Below are 20,563 nucleotides of genomic sequence, written 5' to 3' on the forward strand. Positions count from 1 at the left end.
CTCTGTTTTAGTAAATTCCCTAACTTGATGATTTTTTTGTCCCCTCCTCTTATTCACTGTGTAAACTATGAGCCTGCTCACTAGCTTTATAAAAGTTTGTAGCTCTTGACTCACTGAGGATAAATTCTCTGACGTTATCTCATCAGGAACTAATTCATATTTTAAGAATTGATAATTGCATGAGCCAATCACTTTATAAGGCTGTGTTCAACAGTCCCTTACTACTTATTCAAACAGCTGATTGCATAGGTTGAGTGTTTTGTGATATTTCCGCAGTTTGCAAATATTCCTGGAGTGCTCCTGGAGTTATGTGTGTGTATCCCTTTGTTCACTGCTAACTAATTTCTGGAGGTCTGTGTAATGGTACATCTGCTCATGTTTTATTTGACTTTTCATACAACCTCCTGCTGTGATCTGAAGAATATTCAAGAGTAAACACATCCTATTTTGTGTCCATCTGCTCAAATCTTGAGTTTGGTATTTTTTGTGAATACTGTTTGATCTTTCTGCTTTGTTTGCTTATAGGTATCTGAAGGAGTAGCCCTGCTCTTAATGTGCTGTTCTCCCCTAAAGCATAAGAAAGAAGGATCAAAACCATGCAACATTTGTCTTTTCTCCCCACAGAAAGTCTTTTTCTCAGTTTTAGCAGGCATGCTATTATCCCTACATATACTCCCCTATTAAGTACTGCCTAAAATAATATCCCTGTTGAAACTGCTACTGGAGGAAAGCTTTTTCCACTTGTCAACAAGTTTCCTGTGGCTCACAGAGCCTAGGTGTTATGCTATTTTTAATGACCATATGCTGGTTCTTTATCTGTTAATTATTTACTCATTGTAGTTCCCTGTAACACTGTGAAGGAACATTTTCTCTGAATGTTGGGTTTATACCTACTGACAGTACATACACCATAGCCAAAAAAAATCCATATACTTCATCTATCATTGTCAAGAAAGCAGCCAACTACAAATGATCTGGCAAAATCAGTTTAAGCTAATCTCTCCTCATTTTATTTGCCGTTAATTTTTTAGACCAAACCCATATGGTTAGAGAACAGAGTTAGGTCTCCTCCTGAGTGAAATCAGAGAGGAGAAGGTAGCGAACAAAATCTTCTAAAAATCCATGGAAGCCACTAATGCATATTTATATCTCTACCTCTAAAAATGTTACATCCTAACATCAGCTGTCTGTCAGATTTCACTAGATTTGGTGATTGCTCATCTCTCAGTATATAACAAAAGAAAATCCTGACTTCAGAACATAAAGGCTGTCAAGAAAGCTGATTGCATTAAAAGAAAATCAATGCTAGAAATATGGAAATTATTACAAGGCATATATAGAACCTTACAGAGAGAATGAAAGCAACTATTCCTAGTCAAAAAAAGGAGAAGTAGTCTAGCTGGACTGAAATATTACTTGCAATGGATCCAGTACAATTTGTAGCAAGCACTTTTAGGGCTTATTTTTAAATACATAAATATAAGCAGATCATCATGAGTGCAGTGTTCAGATTTTTCCACCACAGTCATTAAGAATTGTACCTATGGCAGAACAACCTGGCTAAAAGAGGAAACTGCAGCATTAAACATGAAATTAAAATTTCAGTTGGCTTATATCGAGCATCCGTCCATTGCGTTTCCCCCTTGCTCCTACAGACTTCTTAAGCTCCCAGCTGCCTACCTGCATGCTGGGCTGCACACAGTTCCCAAGTCCACATACACAGTCACTGCCAGAATCCTGACTGCAGGCAGAGAATTTCCCCTCTTTCAAGTTTTAGGCTGCTAAATCCCACTTGCAGCCCTACTTCCACAACACTTATTACATAGTAGAACTTGTGGAATCTGCTTGGAAAACTAGAGCTGCATGCTTAAGAACTACTCTTAATGTCATGTCCATAATGAATGGGTTCAAGATCTTGTGCAAGTACCTTGTAATAACTTAGTACTTCACTCACTACACAGGCCCCCAACGTTACCAAAGCGCCTCAACGTGAGCTGGAAAAAGCATTCAGTTGTTCCTACAAAATCCTGCACACACACAAAAAATGTCTTATCTCAATACTGCAGTTATTTAATCATCATTACCACATCATCAACACTTCTGTTTACACGGGTTGATAGTGACAGGAAAAGTGGGAATGGTTTTAAACTAAGACGGGAGATTTAGGTTAGATGTTAGGAGGAAGTTTTTCACTCAGAGGATGGTAATGCACTGGAACAGGTTGCTCAGAGAGGCTGTGGATGCCCCATCCCGTGTGGCTCTGGGCAGCCTGGTCTAGTGACTGGTGACTCTGCCCTGAGCATGGGGATTGAAACTAGATGATCTTTGAGGTCCTCTTCGACCCAAGCCGTTCTATGATTCTAAGGATATCCCACTGACTTCCTCTTCAGCTTCTTTTCCATTCTGTTTTCCGAATCCAGTTCTGGACACATGCATAAGATTATTTGAGGAGACAACAGATTGCTAATTTTACACATTCTGCTTTGTACTTGTGTGAGCAATATCTACTGAGTTTTTGAATGGAAAAACAATGAAACAGGTGTTTGTAGATTCACTTGAAATTTAAATAATTTAATTGAATTTGGGAATTGAAATGAATGATAAAATAAATGAATTGAATTTAAACAGAAGAAAGCAGTCAATAAGAGCTGGACACTGTCCAAGAAAGGTGATGGATTAAGAAAGCAGTAATGAGGATTTGAAAATACAACACTGAGATGCACAAACATCACTGAGAAAGGTAGAAGCACTCAGCAGTCTTAAAAATATAGATGTACTGAGACACAGCAAAGCAGGAGACTTTACATCTCCAATAAAAACGTATAACTTGATTCTGTCTCAAAATTTAAAAAAAAAAAAAAAAAAAAAGGATAGCTCTTCAATAATCTGGAGTTCACCTGTGAGGGATCTGAGATTCTATAAGGTTACTTGCACATATTGTCAAACAAGAATTTCACAAAAGCATTATAAATCTCTCTGCTGGGAAAGTGCACAGAAGAGAGCATCTCTTCATCTGGGGCCCTGAATCCCTGTATGAAAGAATTCCACAATGGGCTCTATAAACTGAAGGAGCAAATAGATGCAAGAGGTAACACGGAGTGCTATCAATGCTGTGTATCTGGCCCCTGGGGTACCTCAACCAAATAACAGCAAGCAAAGATTTTTTCTGGATTTAATAATGAGTAGTTTGAAGTGTCACATGTGATCATCTGAATGCAATGCATTAATGCACTTCTGCCAATTTTCCTCTTTTCATAGCTCAGCCACTTTAAAACAGATTAATCAGAAGTTACTGTGATGTAGTACAAAAACATGTCAAGTAAAAAAAAAAAAAAAAAAGCACTGTCAAGTGTCAGAACAATTAGGACAGATCCCAAACAAAATAAATCCTGTGCAGGGGATGCAGTTGTGGCAATAATGCCGAGGTAAGGTTAACTCCTTCACTTGGTGTTTAATGATACTTTCTCAGTAGTATTGAGAAAAAATGAAAAGATTTCACACAAACTAGTGAGAGTTATTTTATTGGAGTATATCAATATAGAGTTGAAAAGTAAATTAAGAATACTAATCTCACTAAAAATTTTGAGGGAGGCTGAAATGATGGAATTGAATTACCAGAGTTTCCCAACATATGGTAATCTCAGCAACTTGGCTACACATACACAGATGGTGGAAACACAGACTCGAAAATGGAGAGCCTATAGGAAGCCCTGTAAAATAACATCTTAGAAGGAACTGAAAAAATAATTCCATTTTATTTAATGTCAGTTGTAAATAAAGGCTGAAAAGTCACCAAGCTTGTATAATACTTAGTAAAGAAAGCTAAGCAGCTCATTTCTCACCTACCTTTTCAAGGCTTATGCTTGCACCCCTCCATGAATGAAACCCTATTGAAGTCAACAGGAATTATAATTGCAAAGGTAGAAAAATACTGATGCACAAGGGATTCCTGAATCTAAACTAATGAGAAAACATATAGGTTTTGAACTTAAAGAACTAATGGAAGATGTATTAACTTTCGTAAAAGTTGAATGTAGCATGGTGTAACTTTTATAGTCCAACACAGATAGGATCTGAAATCAGGAATGCTGAGATCAATGTGAATCTTTTTTATTTCTATTCTTTCCTGATTAGGCTTGCAGCAGTTCATTTGATACTAGATATGAAACCATTTCTAAGGTTAATTTATGTCCCTCTTTTTTTTTCCCCTCCGAAGTGTACATGCTACGAAGTCTATAATGCTATAAAATAGAATTGCTTCATAATAAACAGTCCGGTTTACAAGAGATTCTCCAAAGGTAATATCAATTCTAGTAATGCTCCTTATACCCCAATGTTGGATATTTCAACTGCTAGTAATGCTTCTAAAATTGGATTGAAGGTTTTAAGTGTATCTGCTGTAACATTTATCTTCCACTGTCAATATAGGATGCTGTGAACTATTTTGCTACACAGGGCAAACAACAGCCAGATGAACTAGAAGTGACTTTGCAGCATACAGGTGATAGAATGCACCCATGTGCACTTTATCTGATTTCAGTTCAGTCAGTCATTTTTGATGTGTAAGAAACAGGTTATTTTGCAAAACCTTGGAAAATAAAATGTCTAGCATTGTCTGCAGGCTGAGGAGTGAAAACAGAAGGGTGCAAGCTAGAACTAAAAATGTGCACAAAAAGAAATAAAACTAACAGTGCTGAGGATTTCTCGAGACAACCCTATCAGTTGCTGCACACATTTCTGTTCAATTATACTTTACTTCAGAGTTAATAAAATTCTACTACATAATGCTTCTTTAAGGAGATTGATGGATGTGTTTCATGCTAATTCCTTCTTGAGTTAGTAAGCCTTTATTTACCACATAGAGGCAAAACTGATGGCAGGCAGACTAGCAGAAATGTCAGCACATATTTTAAAGTGCCATTATGTTGCAGACCAAATTAAACTATTGACCAAATTAAACTGTCTACTACACATCCCATCTAGATCCTGCTATTGTTTAGGCCTAAAGTGACACCCCAATGGTATCAGTGTATTTTAAGCAACTGACACTTGAAGACCATGTGCCTCTGTGAAGGACACTGAATATTTTCCTCATGTGTGGAACTATTAAAAAAAAAAAGTAATATTTGATGGTGTTCTTTCTATTTCCATAAACATAATTCACTTCATTTGCTATACTGCCCTGATTTAGAACTCTGCTGACATGGAGAACCTCCACAGCTGGGCCATAAGGAATATCATGGTATAGAAATGGCAGGAGCCAGTGGTCCATCTGCCTACCAGAATGAAATTAGAGCCAGCCTACAACTCCAGCAATCACATGCAATGCACTGTACCCATAGTTCCAGCCACAGTAGCTCTCCTGTAGTCAGGACAGACACAGAACTGCATAAAAGATGTAATTCCAAATTTCTGTTATCTGCTGAGGTGTGTGACTTCATTTCTTGGTCCATTCCCATTGCAACTACAAACCTCAGATATGTGATTTTCCTTTCACAAAAAGTATTTTTGCCTTGTTTAGAAGTTTTCAGCAGCAGTATCTGATTAGGAACAAAAGAAAAATAAGAAAACAAAAACAATTTCCACTACCAAACAAATAAAATGAAAAAGCAAACAAACCCAAAAGACAAAGCAGAAGACAGCCCTTGACTTCTCATCACTTTGCTCCTACGTAGGCACTTTGCTACTAATGGCTTTGGTTTAGGTTCAGCAGGAAAGAAGCTCAGACCCAGCAGTGAGAGCCAGGCTCCTGGGTTTTGACCAGTTGGGTAATCATCCTGCCAAACACAACAAACATTACCCTGGATCAGCATCCTGCTCCTGTGGATCCATGAAGCTCTTACATCTGTTCATTTCCTATGGACTGCTGGGCAGGCTTGAAGCCTCTGGAGCTTCATCTCAAAGATAATACCTGAGTAACTGGTAACAGCTAAACAAACAACCTGTCCCCACTGCATCCCCAATCACCAGCGGTCAGAAACCTCCCAGACTGAGGTTGACATCCTGAAATGAACAGAAAGATCTGAGGTGATTTTGTTTGTTTGTTTGTCTGCTTTTTATGAGGTTGCTTTGTTTTATTTTTAAAACTCACAGCAGGAACTTTTTGTTAATTGGCATGATTCAGTTAAATGAGGAGATATTTTGAGATGAAGAGATAGATCAGCTGTTTGGATAAAGGAACAGGCTTATAAACCACGGAAATGAGGAAAAGAGCTGTTATGCTCTGGAGATTACAGTGAAAAATGATCTTGGGAAATGGGAGGAATGAATAAGGCAACAGTCAGTAGATACAAATAGAAGGTAACACCATTAGAAAGAAAAAATCAAAGGAATAAGCACAAAATGGGGATTGACTAGATGGAAAAGATCCCAGAGAGGCAACGGACCGCAGAATGAATAGAAATCAAAACTGTCAAGCTGTTGCAAAAAAGTAAACTCTTATTATTGGAGAGATAGAAAAGTCTTAACTAAAACACGGAAGATAATTATTCTGCTCTATTAAGCGCCGTTGATGTCTTCAGTTGGAATATGGTCCCATCTGGGGAAAAGTATAAACAAGACATACAGAAGAGGATAAGATGAGGATTAGACTTCAGGAGGGAATAGTAAAATTGATAAAATTTGGAATATGACTTGTAAGGAAAAGAAGAAATGAAACAGATAGAACTAGCTGAGAAATAAAAAGCTCGTCAGGGAATCATGATATGTCTTGAAATGAGCAAACGCTTGACATTAAGAAAGAAGTTATCCTTGAAGATTTTACTCTGCATCTCCAGGACAGGATGAGGAACAAGAGTCTTAAATGAGAGCACAGAGATTTGATGGAGAATGAGGGAAGCTTTAGGAGTAATCGGATGTCCTTCTTCAGAAGTTTATGATTAGCCTGGGCTAACAGAATGATATGGACTCTTGAGCTGATGACCTCTTGAGACCTTTGTTGGCAGTAAGTCCAGCAGATGGGAAGGAGCAGGGGAAGAAAGCATTCCTTGCCCCTTCCTCATTCTGGAGGATTATCAATTCTTCTACTGCATCTCTGCTTAGGGGAATGGGAAAGACTGTCCCTTATCTCACTGAGAAAGAATACGAAAAGCAGGGAGCCAAGGTAAAGCCTTTATTTCTGGTGTGCTTCTGCTTTCATATACTAGATGTTTTAATGATTGGAAAGACATAATGAATCGCATTAATTGTTAAGATACTGGGTTACAAATTCTTGAAATAATAGCACAAGAAGGAACGAGCTGGTTGTCCACGATGAATAAAATTCTATCCTGCTAGTGTGTGAACCTGACACATCCTCAGCCTTACTTTCCCAGCAATCTTTAGATATGTTAACAGTGAAAGTGAGATAGAGGCTCTGGGGAATGCATGAGGGATTTTTAAGGGTCTTTACATGCAATCAGTGTATGATAGTTGCATTACAAATTTTTTATTTTTTTATGACTGATGTCAGCTATAGAAACAACTAAGGTCTTTCATGCAGTAACTTAGATTTCTAATTATCTGTTTTTCTTGAAATTCGTTACTGTTCCATTGTGTGGGCACATTAAAGTAAAAACACTAACAAATCCTTATATGAGGAATTAATTACAAAGACAATGCCACTGTAACCATCAACAGAAAATGGCCCACAAATCTAGTGACAACCTAATAAAGATAGGCAGTCTTCATTTTAGACAATGTTTGAAGAGACAAATTATGGTGAATAAGAAAGAAAATTTTGAGAGAAGCTGGAGAAAATATATTTTGCAACCAAAGGAACCATTACATTAACATGAATATGACCACTTTTTATTCCACTATGAACAAATAAGGCAGATTGGAAAAATGATCATTCATATCAGGATGTTGAGAAAGGACACAAAATAGACTAAACTGCTCATCTTCGTGTTTGAATGCAGAAACAACAAAAAAGTAATTTCAGTTCAGAGAGGCTCAAGTAATCTTCAGTTCCATTTTCATTCTGCCAGGTCTCCTCACTGATGGTTTGTGCTTAAATGCTTCTCTAGTTACCTAGCTGAGCATAACTGTGAGACATCATATTTAAACCAGCTCACTTTGTTTGCTTAACTCCTGCAGGATCAATCTTATTCTCAGCACTGGAATAACCCCTTCTGACTTTTAAGAAGAGAACATCAACTTTGTAGCTCTTTCTTTAAAAAACAAATATAAATAAATAAATATTCCTATTACTATACACTAACACCATATACAAATGGTGCATTTCTTCTACTCCTTTCATTCATGATTTCCAGCTGCCTCACAGTCACAGAAGCATCTTTCTGCTCAACAGCCTTTTCCTTTTCCTCTGTTGACTTTCAACGTTAGAGAAAACAACTATTGTTCTCAGAACACGGGATCTAAGCTAATCTGTCTTACCACACATCTACTCCCACAGGAAGATAATGACAAAACATAAATGGGAGAAATCAGCACTGCTGATGTGGAATATGCATGACAAGGATCCAAACCAAAGCAATAAGAGAAGTTATATTAGTTCGGACAGAGAGCACAAAGTAATAGAATGAAAGACAAGGCACAAAAGGCAGAGAGAATAGTAAATTTCACAGAAGCCAGGAGAGAAGGCAGCAGAAGAGGCAATAAAATTTTTGAAAAAATGAAGCCAAACCCTGGGCCTCATTCCAAAAAAAATCCATGTGCTTGAGCAAGTATTATTCTGAGATTCAATAGGACCTTTTCATCTCTGAAATGGTTCACTCAAAGCAACTATTTTTCACCACGTTTCAATAGTAGCTAAACTTTATGAATTTCAGTGACAGAAAGATTGTACAGAAGGAAGTCAAAACAGTATAACAAAGCAACTAAGCTTAATTAAAAAAAAAAAGCTAAACGAAAAGTAATGTTACACACAAATGGAGGGCAAAACTTAACACAGACAAAACCAATGATGAAGAAAAAGAACACATAGTAGAGAGACTGTTGTACTGACAGTTTGCCTTTCCTAAGGAACAGGATTTTAGGAGGCTAATACCAATTAAACCCAGGTTTTGTGAGGACAGCAATGGGAAGAGCTACAAGAAGCTCCAGTAGCATCAGGCTGTTATCCAGTAGAATGTTCCCACATCTTTGTCATGCCCACAGACATAGTGGCACACACCAAGGACACAGGGACATTATCTCTAGGCACTTCTAGGATCATTCATTCAGCATCAAGGACAGAATATTTTCCATGCTAATATATCATTCCTAGTACAGTTACTAGAAAGAAAAAAAAAAAAGGATGTTAAGAGCCAGTTTTGATTCATCACCATAGACTTTAAGACAAAGAAAGCATCTCAGTTGAAATTCTGCCTGCACTATGATAAATGACAGAATTCCCATTGACTACAATGGTACTATGATTCACCATTAGAAAATATCAGGTCTGTGGATTTCAAGTCCTGGAGAATTAAACATAACAAAGCGTCAAAAAATGTCATCATTTTTTTCTCATCAAGTTACAGAAATTAGCAGCTGAAAGGGATAAAAAATGTAATAGATTTTAATTTGAATGAAACATTGGACAGAATTTACATGATTAGACTTGAAAGTTTCATAAAAGTTCACTTTGCCACGAGGAAGAATCCAAAGACATGAAGCTGAAAAATCGAAGGACTATCAGCAGTGATTAATAATGAAGCCACTACATGAATATGAGGAAGCTTTCATCCTCAGTAGAGTTTGGTATATACTGACTGGTAAAGCACAGGATTGTTAAGTGGCAGAGGGAAAAATTAAACTACCATTAAATTAAATGGTAACTTAACAGTGACTGTTTCACAACAACCTGGAGGAGTTATTGCCCATTTTTCAGTTTGCTCCCTCCTTTCTGTCAGCTCATAATTATCCCAGAACTGAACACTGAACAGTGATTCTCTTGGATCCTATCTTGGGAAAGTCCAGTTGGCAGTACCTTAGAAAGATGATGGAGTTTCTGAAAATCTTCCCCTCCTCCCATGAGCATGGCATGCAGGCTCTTGTTCATTGCTGCTGAAATTCCATAGCCATTGATGGTGACTGTGTTGAAAAGTAGTATTTTGTAGTTGTGAGTTTGTTACTGCGCCCTTTGTATTGATTGTAGTTTCCATGGAAATGAATAGGAGGCATTACTTTCACAGTGACCTATGCAATTTAAAGACCTATGCGATTTCCTGGTAGTCCTCATGCATCTTTCTTCTATCTGTATCTGCTGTTATATTCTAAAGGAATTCTATAATAAAATGTAATAATTTAATGCACTGATGGTAATGCTGATTCAATTTTCTGCTTGCATTAATATCTTCTAAATCTAAATTACAAAAAAAAACACTACTGGCCCTAGGTGTAAAAATCTGTACTTCTAATAATCTATGAACCCAGAATTAATGGTCCAGTAACAACTGTTATTCGATAAACTGATCAGTCATACCTTATCTACACTACTATAATATAGTAAAGGCATCCACAAGTAAGAGCATTAAAAAAGGAAAGATCTGTTGGTTCTGAGCATGGATTAAAGGATTATTTAACCAGATGAAAGCAATGAGGGTGAAATTATTTCAAATGACGTGTAAATGCTGCTTGCTTCAAAGTCAGAGATTCTGGTGAAGAACACCAGGAATGCAAACATTGCGTTGTGTTATTTATGGAGGATCATGTCCTGGCAAAAATCCAAACAGACAGAAACAGATTTAGTTCAGTGTTATCGTACAGACAGCTTGCTCCCTGTCCCACTCACAGAAACTCAATTTGATCAAGCTGAGAGAGGCTAGCAAGACTAGCCAATAATATTTAAGGAAAAACCAATAGTACTGGAGGGAAATCTAACAACAACCCTTCATATAAGGAAAAGGCTGCTGAAAAAAAAACCCAACTGTTGGGTACCCAACTGTTTGCTGCACCAACGTCAAAAGTTTCAACCCCAATATCTGAACTGCAAAAACAGAAGTTCAGCTTACAGATTTGTCATGGTTAAAACAGGAGAACACCAGAATACATCACTGAGCAGACTGCAGAGTGTGCTGCATGGGAGGTCTTCAGGAACGCATTTGTAAGGAACGATGCAGATACAGTGGTTTCTTCCCCGATGGAAGAAGTGGACTAGCTAACTCCTGGAAAGTCTCTTGTGATAATATCATCTGATGCCACTTTCAAAGCTCTCCAAGTTTAGGAGATTGAGAAAGTGATGAACTAATTATTTATGTGAAAAAGTTCTGATAGGATGATATATCTACTAAACTAAGATTTTGCTGGATTTATAGTTTGTTCCGCACCATTTTCATCCCTAGTAGATGAGGTGTGAAATTGCTTTAGTAGAAGGGCACAGTACATAAATGTATTAGAATTTAGAAGAACTCTAAGACTCTCAAACTTTGAGATCATGCTGAGATCACAAGCACTTCTGGATCTCCACATTCGTTAAGGCATAATTGCTGTGGATAACCTTTCTGACAGATTTGATCAAGTCCATGCTTTTTAATTGTCAATCTACTGACATTTCTCAGTCTCCATTATGAAGACATCTCATAGAAAACAGCACTGAAAAGCAAAAATCCAAAAATGGGACATGTGTAATAGTTTGCTTCATGTGCTTCATTCATTTTGAAAGTTCTTTGAAAACCATGGCTTTATAATTCATAAGCTTTTTAATAATAAACCCGAACGCCTCAGACACCACCTTACTGCATCCTATTTATTCCAAGTCTTCCGGAATAAATGTGCTTACACACATATGCAAAAGATAACAAGGCTACCAGGGTACTCGATCACTAGTCAGAAACACAAATTCAGCAGAACAGATAAAGAGATCTGAGGTATGGTTATGATTATTCGGGATAAGGGGCAAGAGATGACAAACTGGTTTTCCAGTCCTGCCAAGATTTTAGATGTTTTTATCAAAATTATCAAAATTCCTTATCAGGAATGAGTAAAATCCACAAGACATGTAATTCACAAAAAGGAAAAACTATTTTGGCACAGACTGGCTCAATTATTTGCAAAATTTATGATAATCTATGGACCATAAAATGCATGTGAAAATGACTACTGGCCACTTGTACTGGAATGACCAAAAAAGAGAAATACACCGTGAGCACGCATTTTCCATCCAAGTAATGCAAGTCTAAGCTGAATTCAAATCACTGTAATATTACTAAGGAGCCTGCATGTAACTGAGGGCAGAATTTGACACCTATGTAATTCTGCCTTTGTGTTCTACCTCTTAGTAATCCGTTTTAAATCTATTCGTCATACACTTCTTCCAGCTTTATGAGCTTAGAGGAATTTTTAGTACTTCCTCCTCAACTCTTTATGGAAAAAAAAGGATGCAAAAGAATTAATGAATTTAGATTTAATGCCCAACTTTAATCGCCAGGACAGGGCAATTACATTATAGTTCATTAAAATAAAATCCATTCACCACACATCCACACCCTAGGCTCTTCATATGTTTCAGACATATCACGTAAATTCACAGCACTCAATGGAAAATAAATGTTACTATTAATTTTTATTAAAATGCCAGTTAATTCACAACTACCATAATTGAAACAGAAAACAAAACATTGTTATTAGCTCCCTACTACAAACCATATGAAGATTTTAATGAACCTTTTATTTAGATAGCATACTGAAAATTAATTTCTCAGACTAGAAGTTCTTATCATTGAGGAAATTGCCCACCTATAAGAACAACCTTTTATAATTATTCCATGCCTTAAAAAACATGCTTTAGAATAATTCAGACTTTAATTTTAATCATCTCCTTTTGAAACAACTTTTTGTGCCAATGTAAAACACATGGAGGGAGATAAAATAAGAGTTTAACGTACACATTCCCACTCAAATTCAAATAGTTCTTATAAGAATTACTTTTGCACCAGATATACATTTAAATCTTCCCTTCTTGGCCTCTCCTCCCTGCAGAATGCAAAGTCTCCACCTTGCACTGCTTTGCTTCAGTAATATACTGAAATGCCATTCCTTCCTTCACAGAATGCTAAATAGAAGTGAACGACATATCTTCAAGTCTGGAGAGCATCGTATCCTTATTTGAATTCAAAATAATTTTTAATCTAAAAGCTGCAGAGAGATCACAAAAGGAATCCAGTTCTTTTAGAAGAGCAAGCAAAAGACTCTTCCCTTCTTGCTAGATTGACAAAACAGAGAGCATACTAATGGACAGGTAAAAATCAGCGATGCCAAAGGACTGTCACACACAAAATCCATTATTAAACTATCTGATTCTGTTTCAAAGCGTTAAACCTGTTGCATACTTCATCTTCCCTTCTCTCAGCTCTCTTCCCCAGAACAAAGGAAAATAAAAGTGACAGTATCTCGAATTCTCGCCTCCTTCGTCCTTCACCCTAAAACCCTGTGCTTTTCTCCTACTAAGTATTTGCCAGATCCTTAGGTAGGAAATCCTCAAATACTCTGCAGTTTGCAAAGATGATACAACTAAGTTGACAAAGCATGGCCACTTTCTAGTTCCAAACAACAGAATGAAGCTTAAATACTCTTAGGTAGTTCTCAAGGCAGCTCCCTATACCGCCGCCTTGAGAAAAAAAAACTCATTTCAGTGCATACTACAGAGTCATTGGACAGCTATTGCAGACTAGGCAGCTGGCTTTCAGCTGTGCAGATGTGACTGATACAAAAAGGCCTATTTTCAATTCACATAAACAGCCACATCTGTCAGAAATTTCATCTTCAATGCAATTGTAAAAGCTGAGCTACTCATGCTAGGTGTTTGCAGTAGTTCCATACATCAAGCATGCTACACACAAACGTGCCACAAGATGCTGACAGGGAATGAAATTTCCCATACAAAATCAAGGGAAAGGACAGTAATAGAAACTGAAAGAAGATAAAATGTTTTGTGTAGGTAGTAGAACACCAGCTGATAACAATTCCTCTTTCAAGCCACAGTATACTTAATTTATTTATGGGCATTGGAAAAATGTTATTGGCACAGTCCTGTGTTCGAAAATACACTAGTACTGCCACTCAATGAAAAAGTAGCTCAGAAGGAGAAACGTACAGAAAATGAAAAATGCTTGCCTAAATATCAAGTCACATTTTTGCCATAGAACCATGAAGCCAGAAGCAGTTACGCAAATAAGACTGAGAACAATTAAATACAGCTCATGCTGAGAACGCAGCAAATGCAAGAACTAGATAAAAATACAATGCCTTTACTGCAGACAATCATCATGCTACTGTTCTACCATCTGTATTTCAACCAAAATGGAGGACAAAATAGAGGAGGAGGAAGGGAGGGAAAGAAATGCATTAGCACAGGAGAACGAGTATTTTACAGTTCTCCTACTGATGTTAAAGATACAAGGTAGTGATGACTGATAAAAAGGAAAATGGAAAAGTTGTTACAGACATAAAATATTATTGCACAATGCTCTCTTTTGAGATTGCTAAATATTATCTGGATTTTGAGGATGAACTGGTCCTGTGGGTTAGAGACAATTTACTGCAACAATAAAAAAAATTGGTACTAAATCTCATGATGAATTAACAAATCATGGCTAGATTTTTATTTATTTTTTGAATTATACACAACTTTCTTAGTCAGTTTTATGGTCTAATGAGAGAGAAGCCACCATTTCTTCCCTATATTTTATCACTGTGCACAACAGGATTTCTTCCCTCTCTCAGTTTCACAGGTATCTACAGCCAAAGTCAACAAATCCTTATTTCTAAGTTTTAAATAGGAAAGATCACTGCAAAGGTCCTCACTGAACACAAGCAAGGTTAGTTACTGTAGTCTCTGCAGCAACGACACTTCTGTTCTTACAGACCAGTTGCATGCATTTTCTGATATATGTTTTTCAATCCCAACAGATAAAAAAAAAAGAAGAAACTGTGTGAAGACACTGAAATATCACATTAAAATAATTTCAGTAATGGTTCCTTACGTTGCATTAAAGATTGCTGCAACACACAGTAATCCCTAGGATTGCTTATCTGCGTGTCCATTTCCTGGGGAGTTCTCTTTATCTGTTGCTAAGTATGAGATTATAGGTAAGAAACTAAGAGAATTAATGGCTTGGTTTATTACTGTCCCAGTATGTTCTTCAAGATTTGATTCTATTTTTCTGTCTTTGGGTTAAAGTGAACACAATAGTTCCTCATTTTGGGGAGGCAATTCATCTGGATGCTTCCCTCTCATATGGCTACAGAGGCACTGCAAGGATGCACATATATAACAATGATGCTAGACAACATGCCCTAGATAAAATAGATCAAATCCTCCAACAGAGGTTTCATGAAGGACAGTGCAAGACAAATTCTTGCTTTCAGATATAGCTTTCCTGACCTTACACTTTGAAGACAACGTATGGAAAGTCGAAACACTGAATAACAAGACCTTTAAAGAAAGCTGCTAGCCAATAACTGACAGCATGAAGATACACATTAATCACAAAATCCATTGATATCTTGCAACCAGAGGACACAAGGAGAAAAGATGGATTGTGATTGAATGACTAAACAATGCCATCCAACGTGATAGCTGTTTTTACCACTATGTTTAGGAAAATTTTTGGTGCTGAACAACACAGAAATGCCTTTATTTGTTGTTGCTGTTAAATTATTTATCTTGATATGTACTACAGAGGTACCATTTTTTAGCTTTAAGTAACTTTCAAAATGACTAAGGATTGCAAAGCTAGAACACAAGTAGTCAGCTTTCATCAAGTTAGTATTTTATGCAAACATGTTTAATCTCTAGTAGTAAGAACAGGAAGGAAAATAGCTATGATTCAATTAATCTTCTGGTAACCTGGGCATATAGGTATATAGCAAAAGGAGATTTAATTCCTAAATATACATGCGTTGTCATATTTTATCTAATGGACTGAAAAGAAATAACTAACCAATTTTCACCCAAATCTGAATCATTAGAGCTAGATCATGGTCTTGCTTGGTCAGAAAAACCACTAATATCCCATTCCAGAATCACCTAGCAGATGTCCTCCTGTAGTAGAAAGCAAGTGAGATAGGAAGGTGTAGTCAGGCAAAACAGCCTTTTTGCCAGTCCTTGATTATCCTTATGCAGGTTTGCAAGCCTGTGATGACTGTGGTTAGTATGCATCTTGAAGCTTATGCACATTACTCCCATCAAATGAGAACCTGTATTTCTTGCAGATGGTGCCAAAACATCTGTCAAAGATACCTATTCATCCTTTTCCCCCCTTCCTTGCTTTGACTGAAAATCTATTTTATGAAATACCTTTTTCAGCATTTCTTCTGTGCTCTTTCAGTGAAATTAACTCGTTTCCATTAATCACTATGCAACCACAGAATCACAGTGCTAGGATGACAATTCTGAGAAGGTTGTTGGTTCCATTTCTCTTCCTGTAGCTACATCAGCTGTGTCATTATCCACATGAAATTTGTCTAACGTATTTCAAAACACCTTCAAACACAGAGACTCTACAGACTTTTACAGCCAAAGTCTTACTGGTGCTTACTGGGGCTAAAGGGTTACTCCTGGTTGCACATGCCAATGCAACACTTGCTTTCTTTGAGATAGAACAACACTGCTGACTGATGGCAAATTGTAATCCACTGTAATCCCCAATCCGATTTTATGGCTATCAGTTAGAATTTATGACTATCCAATTATTATTCATCGTTTTTGTGCAGTTGATTATTCTTACCCAGCTTAGAACTTTGCATCTCTCTTAACAGAACTTCATCCTTTGTTTTCAGACCATTTACTTAATGTCTTAAGGCTGTATGAATTTTATTACTGTTCTAATACGTGCACAGCTTTTCCCAGCTTGGCTACATTTCTAAATTTAATAAGAATAATAATTTCAATTTCATGAAACAGGTGAATAATAACTGGACCCACTACAGATCATAGAGGAACTACACTCAATTCATCCTTCCAGCCAAACACAGAACACTGACAACCACCACCAGAACGTAGCTTTCCAACTGACTTTCTAGCCACCTCACAATTGTTTCTTTTAGTCAGTTCTTATTCAGTCTGCTTATAAGACAGTAACGTAAACCAGTGCCAAAATCCTTATTAAAGTCAAGGTACACGACAGTGCAAGTTCATCCTTGTGTCTCAAGGCCCGTAAATGTCACAGGAAGAGCAACAGATTTTGTTTGACATTCATACCAGCTTTATTCGTCCCTTTATCTTCTTGATGTTAAAAAGTATTTGTTTTAATATTTACTTTGGTACTTTTTTTTTCCTTCCAGGATTTCAGTATCAAACTGTGAGATATAATTTCCATTTTTTTCCCCTTTCTCTCACTTGAACAATGGGGATGTTACTTGTGCTTTCTGAGGCCTCCATAAGCCATGTTTTCAAAAATAACTTCCAGTATTTCTAGAATTATTTCTGCGAGCTCACTTAACCATTAGATCAATCCCAACTGATTTGCAGACATCTAATCTACTCAAGCCTGTTCTTTCTCCTAATCCATACCCTTAAACTTCAGTGGATGATATTAATTGCAATACCCATCTGATTGCAGCTGACCTTTAAGTTAAAGGTAAAGTAAAGACAAGTAACAATGTTCTTCCCTTCCCAGCATTGCCCTTCTATAGGATTTTCTTTCCATTGAGCTGCAAGTCATTAGTTTGATTCTTCTTTACTTTCTGATACACTCATAGATAATTTTTAATCGTAAATCCTTTCCCAAATATTTCCTTTTGTACCTGACTTTCTGTGTTTGATACTGTAGCTTTGTTCCTTTAAGACTACAAGTTTCACTTTCTCTGGACAATCTCTTGTTACTGAAGTCACTAAGAACCTTGTCATTAACTAAATTCTTGGTATTCAGATAGTTTGCATTCATGCTCCTTACAGTAACGAAATGTCAATTATCTTAATAATTATTTCCCTCAAATGTATTATTTTCAAACTCTGTTTACTGAGATCTGACTTTGAAACCACTTATTTTACTTGAATGCTGTCCTAAAAATCTTGAATTTTGTCTTTCAATGCCCACTGTCTGCCTTCTACCTTCTCTCCCTCCAGGAGTGTCTCTTCTGGATTAGAATCAAATGATGGTTACTATTAACTCACAATTGTATTAACACATTTAAATACTGTGCAAATTACCTTTGCGTATGGGATGGCAGAGCAATAGATTTAAGCCAAATAATGACTAAACAAGGCCCAACTGAAATACAAACCCAAGCAACTGCTTTGAGTGGTACCTCGTGGGAGGGTCTCTCTCTCAAAGCAAATAAGGAAGGAAGATTTGCATGCCTGGATTTTTCCAAACAGTTCTTTTTTAAACATTTAATTATGTTCCAAAGAATGAATTCCTATCCTTTGAAGTGCAGCAAAAGGAGGGAGACTGCTGCTTACTAAGTGACGTCAGCAAGAGCAGGGCTGGACCATATGATATTCCCAAAGATGTATTTATTTCAATAGGAGCAAAATAAGGACAAGGGGAAAGCATGAATTTCCTTTTAAAAAATTATCTGCTTCACAGGCAGTGAAATAAGAGATTTTAAAAGAAAGTCAGCACCATTATTGACCAAACTAACAAGTGTTCCCAAAGTGCTAATAAAATTCTAAACAAGTAATCTATTGATCACTGTCTCATCTCAAAGCACATCAGCTATAATACCATTATAGATGGGGAACCCATTTCCATCACTTTTGATGCTATATATAATGAAAAAAATTGGTTGCTTACAAGCTTATAAGAAATTTAATATTACACTTCTATGACACGAAGACGTGCATCTGCTTGGAGGATATAAGCAGCCAAATTTGCTTGAAATACATCTGACAGAAGATAGTATATTTCATATGCAGTATCTCAGCTATTGTATTCTGTTGATTCAGTTAGCATGTTTAAAAATTCTACTGATATACTGAAGATTTACAAGCATAATTCATGTGCAGTTGTCCTATGAATAAGCTTCTAAAACTAATTCAAATTCAGTCAAAAAATAAATTGCAAAATAAGTTATTCAATTGAAATCTGCCATCTGAGGCACAGTAATGGAAAACATTTATTATAAAGCTAACATATATTTGTGCTAGAGATGTGTACAGTACTAAACTCTCTGAAAGGAATTTATTCAGGCTTTTCTGAAAGAACATCTTAACGGGGCTAAAAGAAAATTACATGTTCAAAAGTAATTGCAGGTTCTATGATTTTCATCCAGCATCACAGGCTTACCATTATTGTCTTTTTGCTTTTGGAACGCTTATGAATTTTAGGCAAACTTTATTGTGCACAGCTGCAGGAGGCTGGAGGGTTTCTGGAGTCTGGACTTGCCAGTCAGATACTAGAAACAATTCTGCTCAATGTGGAGGACGTGGAGACATGAATACCAATACATCTGTCTCTAGACAAAGCTCTACACTTAAATTCACTTGCGTTGGGCTACTGAACTTTGAAAGTCACAGGTTGTGCTACACTGGAGGCCACAATCCATTGAAAAGTAGTGTTTCCACTTTGAAAGTGAGGGTATTTCACCAGTGTAGTTTCATTAGTGCTCAAAAATGGAATTCTTTTTGAAGTGATAAGACTTTGTGCTTGAAGTTATTAAAGATAGTCAAGTCTACATCTGCATGTCTGACATCAAAGTCAGACAAGTCAGTCACAGGTAAGTCCTTGTGAGGCAGGTCAGGATTCTTACAGTATGGCAGAATAGGGATTTTTTAATTGTTTTTCACCCCGGATGGACAATGTCCAAAATGAAAACCCTGAGAATAAGAGGAAAGGCTCCTCAGGCTTCTCTGATGTCAGGGAAAAGGACTGGGATGACAGAGTGAAAATACTGACAGTCTGGGAAACACAGGGGAATGTTCTGACTATTTCTGATGAGGGGCTTCTTCTCCTGGGAAGTCAGGCAGCTCAGAACATTGGGGTTTCTGTCACTAGTGAGGGGTAAAATGGCACTATGCTTTAGACAATCTCTTTATCACAGTGAAAGAGGCAGGGTTAAGAGTAGGAATCTGGCCCATTCAGTACACCGCAATTCCCTGACAGTGTCACAATGAAAATGTGAAAGACAAAAATTAATAACATTTAGTTATCTATCAAAGCATTTAATACATCTCTTGAGAGGTGGCTTTTAGCAGAAACGTTTAAGTAAAGGTTTTAAATTGTTAACAGTTATAACAACACATGAAGTCTGAATGGATTAATTTTGTGATGAGTCTGTCCAGGTGAAGAACACCAGACATTTCATTACTGTACCAAAACCTCTGACTTGAGAATGCTATGCTAAACTTTTTCCCTGACTCTTATCTTTTCTTCCCTTGAAATCAATGGAGACTAGGAAAGTATGTCAAGTCAGCTGTCAAGCTGCTTAAGAACTCTGAAATGACCTTGTCAAAAATTAAAAAAATAAACATAAAAAAAGAACCATCCACCAAAAAATCCCCATACACTCCTTTGATTCATATTTTACAAATCATGACTAACCTGCCCCTTCCACTCTCATGCTTTCTGACTTCTGCAACTTTGATGGAAGTGAGTTCAATATTAATGACTACCAATCATTTTCAGGCTATATGCTCTTCTTTCTTCTGCAGCCCAAACGCCTTGTTAACTTGGCTTGGTCAGTAAGATGCTCACCTTTG

General features: G+C 36.9%; 2 protein-coding genes across 2 annotated transcripts in view; one reads left to right on the forward strand and one right to left on the reverse strand.

Moving 5' to 3' along the window:
* The window catches only part of KLHL3 (kelch like family member 3), a 261,783-nt gene extending 246,319 nt beyond the window's left edge, over positions 1 to 15,464 (forward strand). Inside the window, exon 16 of the transcript XR_010622101.1 lies at positions 15,455 to 15,464. The gene's annotated coding sequence lies outside the window, so the exon portion shown is untranslated. The remainder of the gene's footprint in view (positions 1 to 15,454) is intronic.
* Positions 1 to 20,563, reverse strand: part of SPOCK1 (SPARC (osteonectin), cwcv and kazal like domains proteoglycan 1) — a 174,991-nt gene that overhangs the window by 142,591 nt on the left and 11,837 nt on the right. The window lies entirely within an intron of this gene.

Source organism: Cyrtonyx montezumae, unplaced genomic scaffold (assembly GCF_038088225.1).
Source record: "Cyrtonyx montezumae isolate F1298 unplaced genomic scaffold, pur_monq_1.0 scaffold_18, whole genome shotgun sequence".
Lineage (NCBI taxonomy): Eukaryota > Metazoa > Chordata > Aves > Galliformes > Odontophoridae > Cyrtonyx > Cyrtonyx montezumae.